The 18,789-nt window shown below is 43.9% G+C and overlaps 1 protein-coding gene across 2 annotated transcripts in view; it reads right to left on the reverse strand.

Moving 5' to 3' along the window:
* Positions 1-18,789, reverse strand: part of Msra (methionine sulfoxide reductase A) — a 329,950-nt gene that overhangs the window by 83,033 nt on the left and 228,128 nt on the right. The window lies entirely within an intron of this gene.

Consider the following 18,789-nt stretch of genomic DNA (forward strand, 5'->3'; position numbering starts at 1 on the left):
AGTGCATGATATAGTTCAGACACAGAGCCATGTGTCATGGTTTGGATATGAGGTGTGCCCCCAAGCTCATGTGAGATAATGCTAGAATGTTCAGAGGTGAAATGATTGGACTGTGTGAGCTGTAACCTAATCAGTCCACTCTGAATGGACTGGGTGGAAACTGTAGGCGGTGGGGAGTGACTGGAGAACGCATCACTGGGGCGTAGTCTGGAAGCTTTGTTCTTTCCTACGGCCCCTTCCCATTGCCCCCTGCTTCTTTGCTGCCAAGGGGTGAGCAGCTTCTCGCCTCAGACCCAGAGCAATGGAGGTGGTCATCTATGGACTGAGACCTCTGAAACTGTGAGCCTCAGATAAACTTTTTGTCCTCTAAATTTCTGCATTAGTTAGCTTTTCGTTCACTGTGACCAAAATATCTGACAAGAAAACAATGCTTCCACATGAAGAGTATGTGAGCTCATATCTTGTGATCCAAGCCCCTTTGGTCAATACCGGAGTTTGAATCAATCTATCAAACTCTTCTCATCATATTTCATTCACACCATTAAATTCAAATAACAAAATGACCTTTCTTAAGAGCTACAGGAAAAGTGTATAAAGGAGCAGGAGAGTTAGGCCAGCAGAAGCGACTGCAGTGGCTAAAGACACCGAAGGTTCACTCTGGCAGGTGAGGGACTGAGAGGAATTCACAATTGAAAGAGGGGACCGAAATAGAGGCTGAAAGTCATACTCCATGTATGTATAATGTGTCAAATATCCTACTGTCACATGTAACTAAGAAGAACAAATAAAAATCATAAAAAGTAGAGGCTGAAATCATGACAAACCAGCAGAGGCAGGGTGGAGCGCAGGCTACACAGGCTGCGTGTGTGTGTGTGTGTGTGTGTGTGTGTGTGTACACGTGTGTGCACATGAGCTGGCGTGTGTGAGAGGTTACTTCTGGCATCTACTTCTTCCCACTCCCGGCCTAGCTGACTCCCTAGAAGCGCCCTCCTCCTGCCTTCAGAATCCCATGCTTCCCTCAGTGTGGACAGGCCACGTGGGACCAGGAACTAATGAGGGGCTTCAAGAGTCAAAACCAAGAATAACACCAGAATATTCATTTAATAACCAACTCACTCCTCCAAGCACCATTTAGTACCAAATCTCAATTTCATTTCTGTGTAAGTCACATATTCACTATTTATTCACATAAATATAATTTATTAACTCTCTGGTACATGCTGCATTTTCCAAGCACTGAGGATACAGCAATGGGCACTAGAAAGCCTGTCTTTCACAGAGCATCCATTCTAGTGGCATGTAATGCACTGGAGACACAGACACTCCATGGCACCTGAGCCATCTGTTTTCTCCTTTGATTCTCCCTCCCTCACTTACAAGTGGGGCTTTGGCCACCCCCCACCTTACAACTACAACTCATTTTTTAAAATAAGCTTTGTAAAGCTCCCATATGCTCTATACATTGAAGACAATAAGCATCTGCGTATTTGGTTCAAGGTCTTTGAATTATCATAGGATCATGAAAATTGTTGCTTATGGATAAAATCTTCTGTTTAGCAAACAAGGTGGGAATAATTAAGAATCACTCTAAGGATGTGCTTACCAGTGGCCTCTTCCACTGAAGAAGCCCACTTCATTCATTATGTCACATATAACCTGGTAGAAGGAGTGCACAAGAAACCCTTACGGTATGCTTGTATTTAGATCTTCTCTGCAGTGACATGGTGATCTAAGGGAGATTTCACAGTGTCATGTGGTCAGGCAGAAAAGAGGCCTGTCACTGTAGGCAATTGTGCAAGATAACCCATTTATACAAAAATAATTCGTAGATTAGTTACGCAACTGGAGGTTATAAACTTCCGATAAAACCCAGGGAAAGGCTTAGGACCCTTCCCTGAAGCCAGGATCCTTTGACTGTAACTTGACTGTCACCACAGTATGGCTCCCTTGCTGTCTTTCTTGTGCAGATGTGGGGTGTTCCCCAAACATTCTGGATACCTTAAATGGAACTAACATCGTGGACACTGTTCACTTTTCCTTTTGCATCAACCAAAACTGACTGGTCATTCAATGGAAATAGAGACGACATTCACACATTTACAAGCACCATCTGCAAACAGAAATCTTACAAATTTTAACTTATATACCCAACCTTCTGATACCAATCTAACATAACTAAAACCTCCCATGTCTATAATAATGCCCACTCTCTTCCTGGTCACTCTGGTCAAGCATCTGGTCAGAGAATAAGGAAGAAGTGTTAACAAGTGAAATATGATAAGAGATAAAGAGAAGACTCCCAAGTCTTTCTCCACATTCCCTCGCATCTTGGAAAGATGGAAAAGACTCTCTGGTACAGTCACACACAACAATGTGAATGTTGTTTTTTTTTTTTTTTTTTTTTCCATCAAAGTTCATCCTGAAGAGAAAACATAATATCTTGAGATAAAACCACACACCTGCACCCACATGTGCACTGTGCGATTGACCTGCACGCTTCAGGACACGGGTGTCAAATGGATAGGGCTTGGAAATGTGGATCAGGTGGTTTCCTGCGAAGCATGAGTTGATGCTCGATGGATTGAAAACCTTAAGACTTCTCTTCTTGACTCTGCATTGTCAGCATCACCCGACCCTTCGGCATCCTTCCAACCTCCACTGGTTTGTGTCATGAACACAAAACAGCCATTTATTCACAGGTGGGAACACGGGTTTACTAGGAGCAACCTAGGACTGACTGCTATTGTTTGTGGAACAGCTGATGAGGGTCTACCATAGGTTTGCTGAGAGGAAGAAAGGAGACAGGCCCTGGGTACTTTGCTTACTGTAAACTGTGTTGAGAACTTTTCCTTCCTACAATTCTCACCAAATTTGGAACTCTTCAGAACAGCTAATTTGAAATAAAAATAATGAACAACATCACACAAAATCCTCTAGGAGTTGCCATTTTTTTGTCCCTCAAAAAGCTTTATTTACATCCAACTCTCAGTCACAGAGCAGAGGTCACACCTATGAATCCAAAGATGAATCAACATTTGTCTTATGTTCATAGAAAACATACTACCCACCTAATGTTTGACTCTCTATTACATTTTTAGCAGAACTATCTTCCTAGTTAGATTTTTAACCCTGATAATCAATGGAAAACAAACCTAAGGAAGTGAAAGAGCTCTCTGATGAATCAAGAGGTCCCCCTCTTGGCATCTGATCTAAAGTTTGGAAAAACTGGGCCTGTTGGCATTACTTTGTATGCCCTGAAATACACAGCCCTGGCGTATTATAGGAGGGAAAGAAAAGGCCTGCAGAGTGTTAGCAAGAAAGAATACCAGTGCCGCAGTCCAGCTGCAGCAAAATAACCGGGGGGTGACGAACAACTTGTGTAGATTGATACGGCAGGAATGGGAGCCGTTTATTGTAAGACAACAGAGGTATTTATATATTCCATACAGCTTATCTTAATTAGCATAAACTAGATACAGCAGTCAACCAGTAAGAAATCTCCACACTTAATGGCTCGCTGGCTCCACCTCACAAACCACTCCCTCTGGCAAAATGCCAAGCGCCATCCAGACTTGTTTACAGACCTTAACATTTCCCCCTTTTGTTTAATTTAAATAACGACCATAGTGGTTTTTACACAAACACCATAAATAATCTGCTACAAGCAGAAGGGGAGGATACAAAATGTCACAATACCAAGCCACTTGATGGCTCCATGCAAGAAGCCCTTGGAAAAATTATTCCAGCAATGACACTGTAAAGATACTGAGTTACAATTTGTTGTAGATTACAGTTTGTTGTCTCAGTCCAGGTAAAGCAGTGTCTCAATAGATTAACTCACAGTCCAGGTAAGTTCTGCAGGCAGCTAGCTTAAATCATAGTCCAGGTAAGTTCTGCAGGCAGCTAGCTTGATCTGAAGTCTCGTCTGGTTTTCAGCAACATTGGAAATTCTTCCACCTTCATCTTCACCGGCACTGGGATGAAGGCAGGAACTCTAGCAATGATGCTAAAGAAAATCCTGTAGCATTCCACTAAGAAAACAACCTTCTGAACAATTTAGTACATTATCTCAAGGTTTTTTACATTTGAAATAAGCCTTAATAGCGTTCATTACTCATTAGCTTCCAGGTGTGGGAGAACCATTGTAGTTACTGGCCTTGGAAATGATCAAACTTCAGGGACAGGCCATCTTCGCCTGCAGCATCCTGGCAGCCCCAGATGGCCCTGGGGAGAGTCCCAGACTCAAACTGCTTCCGGGCACAGGGAGCAAGAGCCTGCGAGACTGTGCCTCCAGGTCAGGTCTAGATTTGGGCTCTCGCAGTGGCATCCTGCTCCCCCGGGTAGGGGGGCGAGGAAGAGAACTTTCCAACTGCCGCTTGGAAAATTCTTGCTGTGCCATGACCGCTTTTGCACGTGGCAGCCGCCATTGATTCATGTATCCTCCGGTAACAAAAAGTATTCAGTAATAGCCTTTTGTTGCAACTTTTTTCCTGATAATCCTTCCTCCTCTGAATTTTCTTCTTTCTGACTAAAGTTCCCGGGCTTCCATCAACATATGCCCTAACTATTCTTGGTTCCACTGGGGTGCCTCCTTCCCTTAGTAATTTATTTTTAACCCCTTCCATATTTTCATCAAAAGACAATACAATACACTGAGACAAAACAAGACACAAACATACTGTATCAGTCTTCTCCATTTTCTCGAAATGGCCATTTTTCCTCTCACCCTATCTGCCTAGGGACGAGCAGATTGCTCCTGTCCTATCTATGGACGGGCAGCTTTTCTTCGTCACTTACCCCAGAGTGTCCCGGGGCTCCCCGTACGGGCCACCATCTGCCGCAGTCCAGCTGCAGCAAAATAACCGGGGGGTGACGAACAACTTGTGTAGATTGATACAGCAGGAATGGGAGGCGTTTATTGTAAGACAACAGAGGTATTTATATATTCCATACAGCTTATCTTAATTAGCATAAACTAGATATAGTAGTCAACCAATAAGAAATCTCCACACTTAATGGCTCGCTGGCTCCACCTCACAAACCACTCCCTCTGGCAAAATGCCAGGTGCCATCCAGACTTGTTTACAGACCTTAACATTAACCACTCCCTCTGGCAAAATGCCAGGCGCCATCCAGACTTGTTTACAGACCTTAACATACCAACATTCATAACTTTGAAAAGTTTTCTTTGCCTGTGTCCCTTCCTGGTAACAATCCATGCATCCTCCCTATTTCAGGTAAGGTACTAGGTATATGGATGAAGAAATAAGACCACAGTATTATTTTTCAACTAAACATACTCCATAAAGGGAACAGAGAGACCAATAAGCATAATCAAGTTTTAAAGACGTTATGGGAAAAATCTGTGCAGGTTTGAATAATGCAGGGGTTCAGACAGGGAAGAAGGTAAGTTATGAGAGATGGGGGAGGGGCTTCAGTCTGCAAGGATGCAGACAAATGTGACTCATCTGGATGAGAAGGAGGTAGAAACATAGGTGATAGTTTCTCCAGGAGGCAAAACAAGGTAAGGGCTGCATATGGAACAGCATGGGGCCTTCAGGGGCCTGGAAGGAGCTGGCACTGCTTGAAGAGCAACACAACATGGTCAGCATCTTTATCAAAGCCCCAAATTGTCACTTGTCGAGGATCAGCCTTCTTCACCAAGCTCGAAGCCCAGATGGGAAAGATGGTTCCCTAGGAAATATGGTTTGATGCCCAGTGGATTGAAAAACCAGATGAGAAAACCAACACCCAGGAGCTACTGCAAATACACGAGCCAGACCTCCTGCCCACCCTCTGAATCACAACGCAGATGAAATGGCCGACTGTCATGGATTGATCCAAACAGCTTTATGATGCCATTCTCCAGAGGCAAAAATAGCCAAAGTTTATTTTGAGAACAGACAGAAAAAAATGCCATTGAAAAATGGAATAAAATCCTATATGTCTTTCCTTCTCCTGCAAACAGATATGTTCTCTCCAGCAAAAGCATAATGCCAACTATGTACTCAACATTAGGGAGGTTCCAGAGGAATCAGGATATGATCCTTGGTCTCAGGAAATACCCTGGAGAGAAGGCGGAGGAAAAGGAACAATTATGAGGTTGACACTGCACCTCATTTCATTAGGTCTTTGCCAGTACTGTGCTTCTGGAGTGAGGGGGCTACGCCATTCCAAAGCTTCTGCTTCCTTCTTGTGAACTTCATTCAGCACATTCACTTTATCCCTGTGAAGAAGGGCTAAGCTGCTTTCACAAAAAGGAAATTATGATTAAGTGACCTTATCTGCCTGAGGTCACATTATCAACTAAATGGGTCTCCTATGATTTCAATCTTGGTTTATCTGACTCCAAAGACCTTTCTCCTTTCAAAATTGATGCACAAGATGTTCTAGCAGAATAATCAAAAGACAGTTGAACAAACTGTTCCTGTATATGGAGTATCAGGTTACGGGAGGAATATCGTAGCCTAGAGCCCAGGAATTAAAAATGGCTGGGTGTATTCTGAGGATTGTGCAGAGATAGGACTGGGGCCTGGTAGGAAATAAAGCCAGTCAGTTGAGCTTGAGGTTGCACAAGTAACTTGACAAGTCACACCAGGGACCAGAGGACCAATATAAAGATTGGCCTCAAGGGAACCAGAATCCTGGGTGCATATAAATCATTGCTGACCCTCAATTTTCTTTTACACAGACTCAACAAGTGCTATGAAGTTTACCAATACCTCCATCTGGCTTTGGAAAAACTAAGCAGTCAATTTGCTGTTGGGCGGTCTGCATGGTCAGGCAGGCAAGCAGAAGGTGTGCTGTGGGGGTGCAAGGAGGACACCGGGCTGAGAATCAGCTCTGTGCTTGGCCACCCTCCACGCCACTCCTAATGGGTTCATGAGGCACAGGTGCTGGGTGCTCTTGATGAGGACTGACTCTTGGCACCTACCCACTGTTTGAAATTTCTCCATCACCTTCTCCACAGAAGATTTACAAGGGACAAACCATCCTGAGACTGTGCTGAGATTTCTCTCCCTGTCAGGGGAGCCAGGAAAGCCTTGGAAAGCAGAGACATGCTTTACCATGATGAAGCACAGAGAAGAAGAGATCTCACGTGCTCCCAGAGCTGTCTGAACTTCAGCTCATTTTTATAACCAGACCTGTTTAATCCACTCTGACAGGAAATTCAAAATATGTTTGAACCTGGGAATGTCAAAGGGAAGCTCAGGTTAGGAGTTGCTGCAGGTGATGCCTTTACAAGGCCCCAGGAGTCACCACCACCTGATAGTGCCATAGAGGCAACCATCTCCATCATGGAGAACTTAAAGGAGCATCTTGTCAGCAGGTGCAGAGAGGCTCTCTCCAAGTCGGACTCCACATCCTGCTCTTGTGTAGCCTGCTGCTAAGAAAACCTGGAAGCCAGCCCACCGTCTGCTCATGAAGCACAGGAATAGCTCTGGGTTCTGTCATAGGAAAGTTCCAGATTCTAACTCCAGATCTGCCATTTATCAACTGTGTAATCTCAGACGGGGTCCTAAACCCACCTACCTTCAGTCTCCTCATGTGGAGAACCAGGGATGACAATTGGTACCTTGTGGGATGATCAGGCATCTCACTCAGGAGCTCAGCAATGTCAGGCCCCTGCCTGAGATTTGCAATGCAGAAATCCAGGGGGAGAGTTTCCAACACACTACTGGAGAATCACAAAATTCCTCAGGCAGCGACACTCAGGTACCTACCCCAGTCTGTGAAATATGCTCGAGGTTCATTACATACAGACCATCTCAGAAGATGCCAGAACTTATCAGATGAGAGGGCAGAGAAGCCTGATGTGATCCTTAGGACAGGCAGGCCCTCACTCTGTTTTCATCCTTCAGTCCGGCTCTTCCTGGTCACTCTGCTCCACCTGAGTGTCTTCCCCCTGGGCCCCGGCTCCACCTTCCCCATTGCTGACCATTCCATCACCATCACCCTCCTCACCACCCTGTCCCTGGGCCCGGTCACTGCTTGCCTTCCTGCCCCTTCCTGCTGACAGTCTACACCTGACCTGCAACCCCAGCTCTCCTGAGGCTCAGTCCAGCAGCACCACACCCCACCAGGGCTCCCCACATTGAGGCCTAGGGGCTCTGTTCTCAGCATGAGCATGTCGTCTTCCATTCCACCTTCTTCATCCGTCATTGACGTGCGTACTCTCCTAGCAAGCCTGCCTTCCATCCTGTAGCCCGTCACTCACTCCTGAGGCCAGGCGGTCTCCTGGCTTTTACTATGTTTCTTGTAAATTCGTCACTAATGTCCTTTCTATTTCCACGGCCTCTACCCATCTTGACCTCATACCTTGAGGTGTGTGGCGATAAGCCTAGCTTGGACATCAGGGCTTTCTGAGTGGCCCTGACTCAGGTGTGCCTACTAAGAGCATCTGATGGTTTGGCACTGAGCCGCTGGAGCGAGCAAGCCCACAGCTCCCCGCAATCCTGGGCCAGCTCAGTGGTGACCCTACTGCTGCTTCCAGAAGAGCAGAACTCAGGTTTCACCCCTTCTCTTCCAAGGACAAAGCCCCCGGGCATCACTTCCAGTTTTCTCCTTTGTAGAGCAAAAACGTGATGCAGGAAATGAGAGGCCTGAAACTCCCACCTCCACAACACCCTCGGCCTCACAATTTTTATGTAGAATCAGAATTTCAACTTGCTGATTTTCCTGTAAACTTTATAAAAACCAGTTATTCTGATCAGTTACTCTCCATATGGCTATTCATTAAAGTAATTTCCCTTCGAAACATAAAGTGAAAGCAAGAAAATTTGACTCTAAACAATCCATTGGATTTACAATATAAATATGTTCAGTTCCTGAATTTTTGAATCAAAACACCCCAGGTTCACATTTCAATGTGGACTCCATGTGAGTCTTGTGAAGCCACCTTTGGTCCACCAGGAGATGATAAGAGCAAGGGTTCACGAGGTCATTTGGAGGAGCTAAGTGAACTTGGGCTACTTTCAAGACAGAGGGAAAAAACAAGAAATCAATTAATATTCTCTAAGTAAGATGCAGTTGTTCTAATTACATTGTTGGACAACTAAACTGCTGAAATACAAAGCAAGGGTTCTTTTCCGTGGGTTGCCCCCAACACATGTGGCTGCATCAGAAGGCTCTAGCCACGGTGCCTGCACACCAGCATCCATCCCGCTGCGACAAGCAAAGGTATCTCTGGGGCACAAAACTGCCCTGGTTGAGCCCACCACTATGTGAGTGGCCATGACTTTGGATGTCATCAACTGCCAAGTCTTCATTTTCAATAAAGTGACTAGAAGGAAGTGAAAGCCTCAGAGGACCCTGCTGCCCTGGAAGAGCCTCAGCTCATTGGCATTCTTATTTTTGTTTGTAGCCACTGATTTTGGTGGGCGCCACTGATTTTGGTGGGCACCACTGTGGTTCAATTGTCTTTTACCCCCAATTTCAAGAGAATGCAGATTTCCATCAAAGGACACAAAATTTCCTATGTCTGTTTTTATCTTTTTCTTTTCTTTCTTTCTTCTTCTTCTTCTTTTTTAATTTTTTTTTTTTTTTTTTTTTTTTGTAAAATTGCATTTTAAGCCACACAATGAAAGTCTAAAAGAATAGATTCTGGGTAAGCACAAATCAAAATCAGCAAGTATACATTATAGACATAAGTTCGCAACTGTATGAAGAAGGAAAATCAGTCCACTCATTTCTTCTTTAACAGTCTGGGCAGGAAAGAAATAGAAATATGAAAGTTTCCTTCACAGTGTCCTCGCTGGTGATATCTTACCATATCACTCAGAAAATCCCTGTGACACCTGCTGTCCGGCCTCACCAGGCCACTTTGGAATGCACCCAGAAATGGAAAACAACAGAGACTTACACAAGGCAGACTCATATCTATTTTCATTTAAAATAAGGGAAATTCTAATGAGGTAGTAGGGTGGCTCCATGGTCACAGGGACTCAGGTTCCTTCCTTCTTTCTTCTCCACTGTCCTTTACATATGGCCCTCCCTCCCAGGGTGTTACTTCTGCTGTAACATCCAGAGTGTCTATTACATCCAGAGTGTGGACAGGAAGAAGGAGGAAAAGTGCGGAAAACTGCCTCCCACTTCCTCCATCTTTAACAGTAGTCCTAGAAGTTGCCCATCACACTGTCACTTGTGTCTCATCAGCCAGAACTCAGGCACCCAGGCACCCCCAGAACCCCCCCCTCTCCCCTCTGTGCACTAAGCCAAGACCTAAGTGAGGCCACGCCTGTTCAGCTTCTTTGCCTTCTGGGTCCCACTCCCTGCACCCTCTTACCGGCTCCCCTTTGCTCCTGGAGGGCACGTCCCCAACAAGTCACATGCACTGAATCCCGCCTCAGGCTCTGCAGGTCTCACCAGGCCACTTTGGAATGGACCCAGCTTAACAGATAATGAATACTTGTTGATTTTGTTGATAAAGTACACTTGTTGATTTTGTTGATAAAGTACACTTGTTGATTTTGTTGATAAAGTACACTTGTTGATTTTGTTGATAAAGTACACTTGTTGATTTTGTACACGTGTTGATTTGATTAGGTCAGGGAAGCTGACCTAAGACCAGAGCTGTTCAACCGGTTGTGCTCTCATCCTAGCCACCTTACCGCCACCTCTGGCACTATATTTTTCTGTGTTCTGTCACTTAAGTGTTAGATATGTGTATTCAAGCATCATTAGACAAGCGTATTTAACTATTCATAATTTGAGAGCTAATTTCTTAGGTCAGTGTATGACTTGCACATGCCCAAGGAACGTTACCCTGAGAGAAAGACCACTGCCTTCCCTGCCATTGGTGACACTCAGGATGGCATGTCGTCTTATGTTATTTGATTCATTGTTCTTGTGAGATCAGCGTGGGAGAAGCTCGGCACTGTGGCTTTATCTCCTGAATTTTGAACACCCCACTTCCATCTTCAAAATATAATTCAAAGGAAGATGAAATGACCAACGAATGGCTCAGAACTGCAATATTTCCAAGCACAAAAAGAGTTCGTCCTATTCCTAACTGACCCGCTAGCTTACCTCCAAGGCCACCTGTGTGCTACAGTGGCACAAGAAGACCTCCGGGGATGACCAGCCTCAGGGGACAGTTCAAACAGTGCTCCTTCAGCATGGCTGCCTGCCTTCCGCAGGAAAATGGGGTCTCCGTGGGAAAGAAGGCACAGTGCCCTTGAGTCCTCCACAGGCAGTGAGCCTGCCCCTCCCTGAGCCTTCACTTATTACCCAGGCGACCCTTTCCTGGCACCTGGCCTGCCTCTCTGGGGCTTGAGACAAGCCTTAGTAATACAAAACAATCTCACATGACCTGACTGGGAATTACCTCTGTCCATTTTAACTGACAGCTCATTTCCAATGTAAAACATGGAGTTAATGAATGACCAGCCCTTGTTTCATCAAAAGGAAAGGAGGGAGGGAGAGGTTGGTCATCAAACAGCTAATGGTTCATGTGAGCATCAGAAGAGCTGTGATCCTGGTGCCCTCGTCACGGGCCGGCCACTGGGCCTAACTGGAAATATCCACCCAGTTCTCCAGGTGCCGGGAGCATCATTATCTCCAAGAAGACGAGACACATGTTCCGAGAGGCTGGACACCTGCTAAGGCCAGGCCGCATCTGGAACCGCCTAACCCCAAAGCCCATGCTCTCAACCACTGCTGCCCCACTTTGTAAATAAATCTCATTTAAGTAAAAACATAAAGTGGAACGCAGTGAGCTGTGGGGGTTTCCCTAAGAGGAAATACTGTGGGGTCACCACTATTTCCCTAATGTTCTCTCCCCCTGCGATACATCTCAAGGGAGAAACGAAGATGGCTAAGCAGCAGAGGCGCCAAGTACTCACTATACCCTTAAAAACAAAGAGCAAGGTTTTGATTTTCAGTAATGAGTACACATTACTTCTATAATCATGAATAAATTATTTTGAAAAGATGTGGTGATTTCTTCCTAAGATGTAAAAAGTTATCTTAGTGAAGATTTTGCTTGTATAAAAGGGAAATTATAGCTGGTCAAAGGAAATATTTTAAATAATTATGTAAATATTTAAAGATACATTTAAAAAATATGTCTTCTGGGACTCCATGTCACATTTAGTCAAATAACAAAAGTATGAGAAAACTTTCTGTCACCATTTCCAATCCATACCTTGCAGTTCACAGCAGCGAGTCAGCCAGTGTGCCACGCTGCAGAGTATCAGACATGGAACGGGATTTACGAGATGTATACAGAATCAGCATCAAGCATACATGTGCATACAGAACTGGTCTTCATGGAAATGATTTGTGCCATTAACAGAAGTAGTGATTGGCATGTCAGCCTTCTACTTTCCAGATTCAGTTCAGGGAGTACATAGAACATTCACTTACTAAAGTATATAAACCATAGGTACGGTTATTAAAGTGCTCACTTTAATATTATATAGCATATAAGATATAATATGATTATAATGACTTGATTCAAAGTTAACACTCACATAGCCACCACTGATGTCAACAGATGGAGTACCGCCAGTCCTCCATGTGTCCTCCTGATGACACAGCTCTAGTTTAGTTTGGCCTTTTTTTAAGTTTATGTAACTGAGAGGACCCTGTGGTTTGGCTCTTCATGTGCTATCCTGTTCATGAGACCCCTCCGTCTTGCTCAATTTCACGGCTTGGAAACATCTCCTCGATGACACCACAGTGGACATATCCGGTCTACTGTGATGAGAAGGACCAGCGAGGGCTGCCAAGGACATTCCTGACACACATTCTACCACACACACGTTTCTCTTGAGTACACACCTGGAAAGAGAGCTGTGGCTTCTAGGGTTTGCATGTCCCCAACCTAACTACACTTGGAAACTTTTTCCAAAGTAGGAGCACCAATTTGCAAGGCCACATTACTGCATGAGATGGCGTGGAGTTCTGAATTCTCACCAACTCATTTACATCTGTCCCTGTCAGACCTCCCTGTCAGTCTGCTTGGTGTGTGACAGACTCTCACTTGATCTTGATTTACGTTTTCCTGATTAACAGTATCATAATTTATCATATCATATATTTATTCACTTGAAAAGGACTATTCAGTACTTTTCCCACTTCCTATCTAGGCGTCTTTTTAAAAAATTTATTGCATAGTTTTTAAAATCTATTTTTTTATATATTCCAGATATTAATGCTTTATCAAGTGTGATCTTTGTGCTGTTGGCTTTTTCTTTACAGTGTTTTTTGATGAACCACAGTTGTAATTTTAACATAGGTGAACTGATTAAATATTCTCCCTTTGTGCTTACTGCTTTTTGTGCCTTGTGTAGGAAACGCTTCCCAGGCCCAAAGTCATGACGGTACCGTCCCTTGAAGTTCTGTACCTTTGCCATTCACTTTCAGGTTATAAATCTACTTGGAATGAATTTTTGTGTATGGTGTGAGGTAGAAATCCAATGGAATTTTTTCCTTAAGAAAATCAGCACTAATTTTTAAAAAATATTTATTTATTTATTTTTAGGTGTAGAAGGACACAACACAATGCCTTTATTTTTATGTGATGCTGAGGATCGAACCCGGGTCCCAACCGTTCTAGGTGAGCTCATGTTGGGGAGCCCTCTACCACTAAGCCATAATCCCAGCCCCATAAATCAGCACTATTGATCCTAGAGTTCTACTTCCCTAGGAAATGCCAACTGTCACCTGTCTACAGATATGTATGTATGGATAAGTTTCTGAATTCCGTTCTACTGTGCTGGTTGGTCACCCATCCCCTCATCAGATTCACAATGTCCTAGCCACTGTAGCTTTATTACCAGCCATGACACCTGGAAGACTAAGCCCTCCCATCTTCTTATTCTTATGAAATAATGTCTTTGATTTTCCTGGACATTTGTATTTCCATTTAAACACTAAAATCCACACAAAGAACAACAGAACTGTTGGGATATCATTTGGGTCTGCACTGAACTCATAAAGCAATTTGGGGAGAATTGATATGTTCACGAACCGTAAGTGAGACCCATCCCTGGAGGTTCCAACTGCCAATCACAAAGCCAATGCCATTCTTAAGATTTTTTGGAAGCATTCCAATTCAAGGACCCATGCCTGGTAAACAAGTAAATGCTGAAATTCCCAGGGCTGAACTTAATGGAAGTTTATTTCTTGGTCTTGCAAACCCAATGAGTAGAAGCTGGTAACTCCTTTCTGTTAGTGAGCTCTTCAGCCTAGGCAGACAGACCTTCAGCATCTTAGCCTGTTGCTCCTCAAGTCCCTCCCTTGGCACCCACATTCCAAGCTCAAAGGTCAGACTGGAGGCTCTTATGGGACAGGCCTGGAAGCAGCATGTATTATTTCTGTCTCATCCCATTGGCAGAACCCAGCACCTGGCTACTACAAGAGAGGACGGGAAACAAACACGCAGTGGGAGAAAGGTAGATTTTTTTTTTTCCAGTCATTATACATTTTGCTTCTTTCCTTGACTTGCTGTACAAGCTGGGACCTCAGTACAGTGCAGATTAAAAGTTGGAATGGCACTGCTGTGGTTTCTCAGTGTTTCACTATTAAGTAGTACAACACTTGCAGTAGGTTTGTATACAACATGGTTTAAGAAAGTCATGTTTTACACGATTTTATCATTTGAATGTTGGAATTGTGTTATCTTTTCTGCATCTATTTAGATAATCTTATATTTTTTCTTTTAATCTGGTAATGTGATTAATTACATGGATTAATACTAAAATGCTAAATCATGCTTTATTTCAATTGGAACAATTTAGTCATGACATATTATTTCCTTATATATTAATTAAAAAATCTGGAGAGGATTGAGATGTTCGCAAACTACAAATGAGCCCATCACTGAATCTTTCAGCTGCCAATACTAAACCAATGCCATGATTTTTAGATTCTTCTAAAAATTTCTTTTAAACTTAGTTTGTTAATTGTTTAGTATTTCTGCATACAAGTGTATAAATAAGGCCATCCTATAATCTCTTTTCTTATATCTTCAGGTTTTGGTATCAAGCTTATGCTAGGGCCATAAGGTGAACTGTATCTCTCTTGAATCTCTGGAAGACACTGTGGAAGACTTCAGTTATTCCCTAAATGCTGTAGAACTCACCGAGCCATCTGAACTCAGTGGTTTCTTTATGAGAAGCTTTTCAAATACTGGTTAAATTTCTTTAATGATCATAGGTATATTTAGTTTCATTAATCTATGATATAAGGAATTTATTCTATCTAATTTCTCAAATTTAGTGACATAAAGTTGCTCCTAATGTCCTGGAGCATCTGTAGTGATGGCCCGTTTTCATTTTGGCTACTGGGTATTTGTACCCTGACACTCTCTCTTGATCAGTCTAACAAGTTATCCTGATTTTGGAGCCATTTTGAAACACCAGCTCTTGGCTTTGTGACCTCTATTCTGCTGGTGTGCTTTCCATTTCATTGATTTCTGCTCCATATTCTTTTTTTCTTTTTCACTGTGTTTGCTTTTTTGTTGATTTTCTCAGTACTTGAGATGGATGCTTAGCTCAGCCTTTCCTCTAAATTCCCACAGATGAATTTGAGGGTTTTAGTTTCCCTCTAACAATTGTTTTAACTATATCCTGTAATTTTGATATGTAGTATTAATCATCGTTTCATTAAGAATATTTTCTAATTTCCTTCATGATTTCTCTTTGATAAATATATTTAGAAATTTTTATATTTCCTAACATAAGGTGATTTTCTAGATATTTTTTGTTACTGATCTCTAGCATAGTTGTATGATGGTAAGAGAAACATAATCTACATGATTTTTAAGCCCCTTGAATCATACATTCCATGTATGATTCAGGAGATAGTATATTCCCAAGTTCTGGGTAGTGTTTTACATGTCCCTCAGGTCAAGGGCTCTAATTGTGTCTGTCACATCCTCAGTATTCTTAATAAGACTCACAAAATTCACATTTTTTTGTGACCGGAAAATTCCCCGGGAACACTGGTCCCTCTAAGTGTCTGTTTACCTGGGTGGGTTCCTGTGTTTTCTCCCATTTTGAGCTAACAATTCCATATGACTCTGTCAGCTCTTTGATGTGATGCTTTCAATGTTTTTAATATTTTTCCAACATCTTAAATTGCTTTCAGTGAGTAAATTGCTCTGAGTGACCTAGCCTGCCATTACTGAAGCCTAGAAATTCTAGTTCCTGTGAATGTTATCAGTTCTGATTTTCTCTTATCTAATTTAGGACTTTTTAATGTGAAGTATAGTAATTCCTCCGACTTCATTTTCTATTGCTGAAGTGCAATTTATTCAAATTTGAAATGACCTAACCATTACAATCTAAAATATTTGCAATTCTTCCAGGCCAAAAGTTTTCAAAAGGCTCCTTATTTGAACTTCGTCATCTTGCTAATCTTTAACAAGATTTATAAAACTGCAATGGACACCACAGGAGTTCATGACCATTGGATAATGTGCTGCTGTTTCCAGTCACAGGGAGTCAGTCATGCTTTCTGCTCCCTGCTCGCCCTGCATAACAATGCAGAGCTTTATGTCAGCCAATGGGAAGAACATGGGCTTAGAACGGAGCCCGCGGGTCCAAATTCCTGCTCTACCACCTAATGTACTAGCTGGCTGTGCCAAGTCATTTCACCTCTCCGGGCCAGTTTGTTCTTCCCTAAAATGGGTCTTAGGTTCTCAGGTTACTGTGAGGCTCAAATGGGATCATGTGATGTAAGCAACTAAGCACAGAAATGATTCCCAGGAAGGGTCTGATCCAATTTGGAGACCCTTATGACATTAGGGAGCAATGGAAAACATTAAACATGGCTATACAGCATGAGATGGAAGAGGGATTAGGAAGTGCAGAGAGAGCACGGACACGCGTGATAATGTCATGCAAGGAGAAGTGTGACTGAAGGAACAATTAATAAAGAAAATATCAGTTAAATTCTTAGTTTCGGTTTTCTCTGTTTCTGAAATTCTTAAAAGAATGCAATCTCTTTCAGAATTCATAATGCTGGGTTTGGGCCATTTTTTGCATTTTATATGTGTGCAGCTGTGCCTCCACTCTAAGCATGCACATCTGCTCATTAGCAATACAATATAATTCCCACTGTCTAATTATTTGCAGATGATGGATTCCTTGTACATAGTCTAAAAAAAGGATAGTCCTTCAAAACTGGTGACTTATTTAAAAAAACTAACTTAAAAGGGTCAGCACAACGAAGTTCAGATATTAATTTGGCAAGTTCAAATATATGAACACCAGTACTTAATTGCCCACTTGATGGGAAACAGAAGGAAAATAGGATTTTTCTCCTTCTAATTAATGTTTCCCAGTAGACAGCACAGGGGGCTCGCTGCTCCACCACGCACCTGGAAAGAAGATGTGGGGCAAACCTGCCAGAGATGGAAGAGACCGACCTGCCTCACTCTCTGGGACCCACTGGGAACAGCCCACCTGCAGCAGGGCTTCCTGGTGAGCTTGTGTGAGTGGGACATGTGGGGTCCAGAAGAACTGGTTGGAAAAGAGCCCTCGGGGTCTCCAGCTCCAGGCATGGGCTGAGGAGCCGCAAGTCCCCCACCCATGGATCAGAGGCTGAGGCAGCTGGCCAGGATGTGTGCTCTGGGGCCGACTGAAGCCCACCAGCTAGGACGGGGCATCCCACTGGGCAGGCAGACCAAGATTTCCTAGGATAACCCTGGCTCACTGTGGAAGACAGTGGCAGGGGCCAGAGGGAAAGCAGGAAGCAGCTGAGGAGGATAAAGGGCACGGACAAGGGACAGGAAACTACCTGGAGTCTCAGAGCGCAAGCTGGGGAAATGAAATGGAGAAAGTTGAGGAAAGTTGGGATTCAAGGAGGAATGAGACACAGAGGGCCGGCAAGGGGGCTCTTCCACAGGTGGCAAGGGGCTGGCAGCTGGACAGTCAGCGCTTCGGGTCTGCCGCCGGGCACCCTTGATTCAGCCACCGTTGTCAGAAATTATCTGAGAAACAATGTGTCTGAACTGAACACGCACAGACTTTTCTCCTTGTTGTGATTCCCTGAACACACAGTACAATAGTGATTTACATAGCATTTACATTGCATTAGGAATTACAAGTAATCTAGAGATGATTTAAAATATACAGGAGATTGTGTAGGTTATATGCAAATACTATGCTGTTCTACAATGGACTTGAGCATCTGCAGATTGTGGTGTCCATGGGGTCCTGGACCTAATGCCCACGGATGCTGAGGGAAGGTGTACCTGCCAGGTGCTTATGCTAGGCCAGGCATCCTGCTCCGGGCTATACCCTGCATCCCTCCTGCATCCTGACAACTTCCGGGGCAGGAACTCTTTACAGGCACAGAAACAGCTCCATTCACTCTTTCCATGAGAAAGGGTCAGCTCAACGAAAAACGAACCAGTAAACCGCCAATGACCAATGACAGGGAGCACAAGGTAGAGAGCCACTTGGGGGTGGGGACAGGGAGCGGGCTTTAACCAGGGTGTGGGGGGAGACCTCAGTGAGGACTGGACATCCTGAGGCCTAGAGGACAGACTGGGCAGGTCCCATCAAGATCTGTGGGCAGACTGAGCAGTAGCCCCAGACCCCAGGCAGGAAGGCACGTGAGCCTTTTAGGAATGGAACAAGCAAAGGCCCCAGTAACGAGGTGAGGTGAGCAAGAGGCAGGCACCTGGCTTGAGCGGAGGTTGGAGGGGGAGGTGCCTCAGTTAATCCAGCCAAGCTGCAGAGTCAGTAAACTGTCCCAAAGAAACTGGGCAGCCAGCAAAGGGCTTAAAGCAGGCAGAGTGGTCTGGTCAAGAGGTCCCTGGAGTTGGTGGCTAAG

The sequence above is a fragment of the Callospermophilus lateralis genome, chromosome 4 (genome assembly GCF_048772815.1).
Source record: "Callospermophilus lateralis isolate mCalLat2 chromosome 4, mCalLat2.hap1, whole genome shotgun sequence".
Classification (NCBI taxonomy): Eukaryota; Metazoa; Chordata; class Mammalia; order Rodentia; family Sciuridae; genus Callospermophilus; species Callospermophilus lateralis.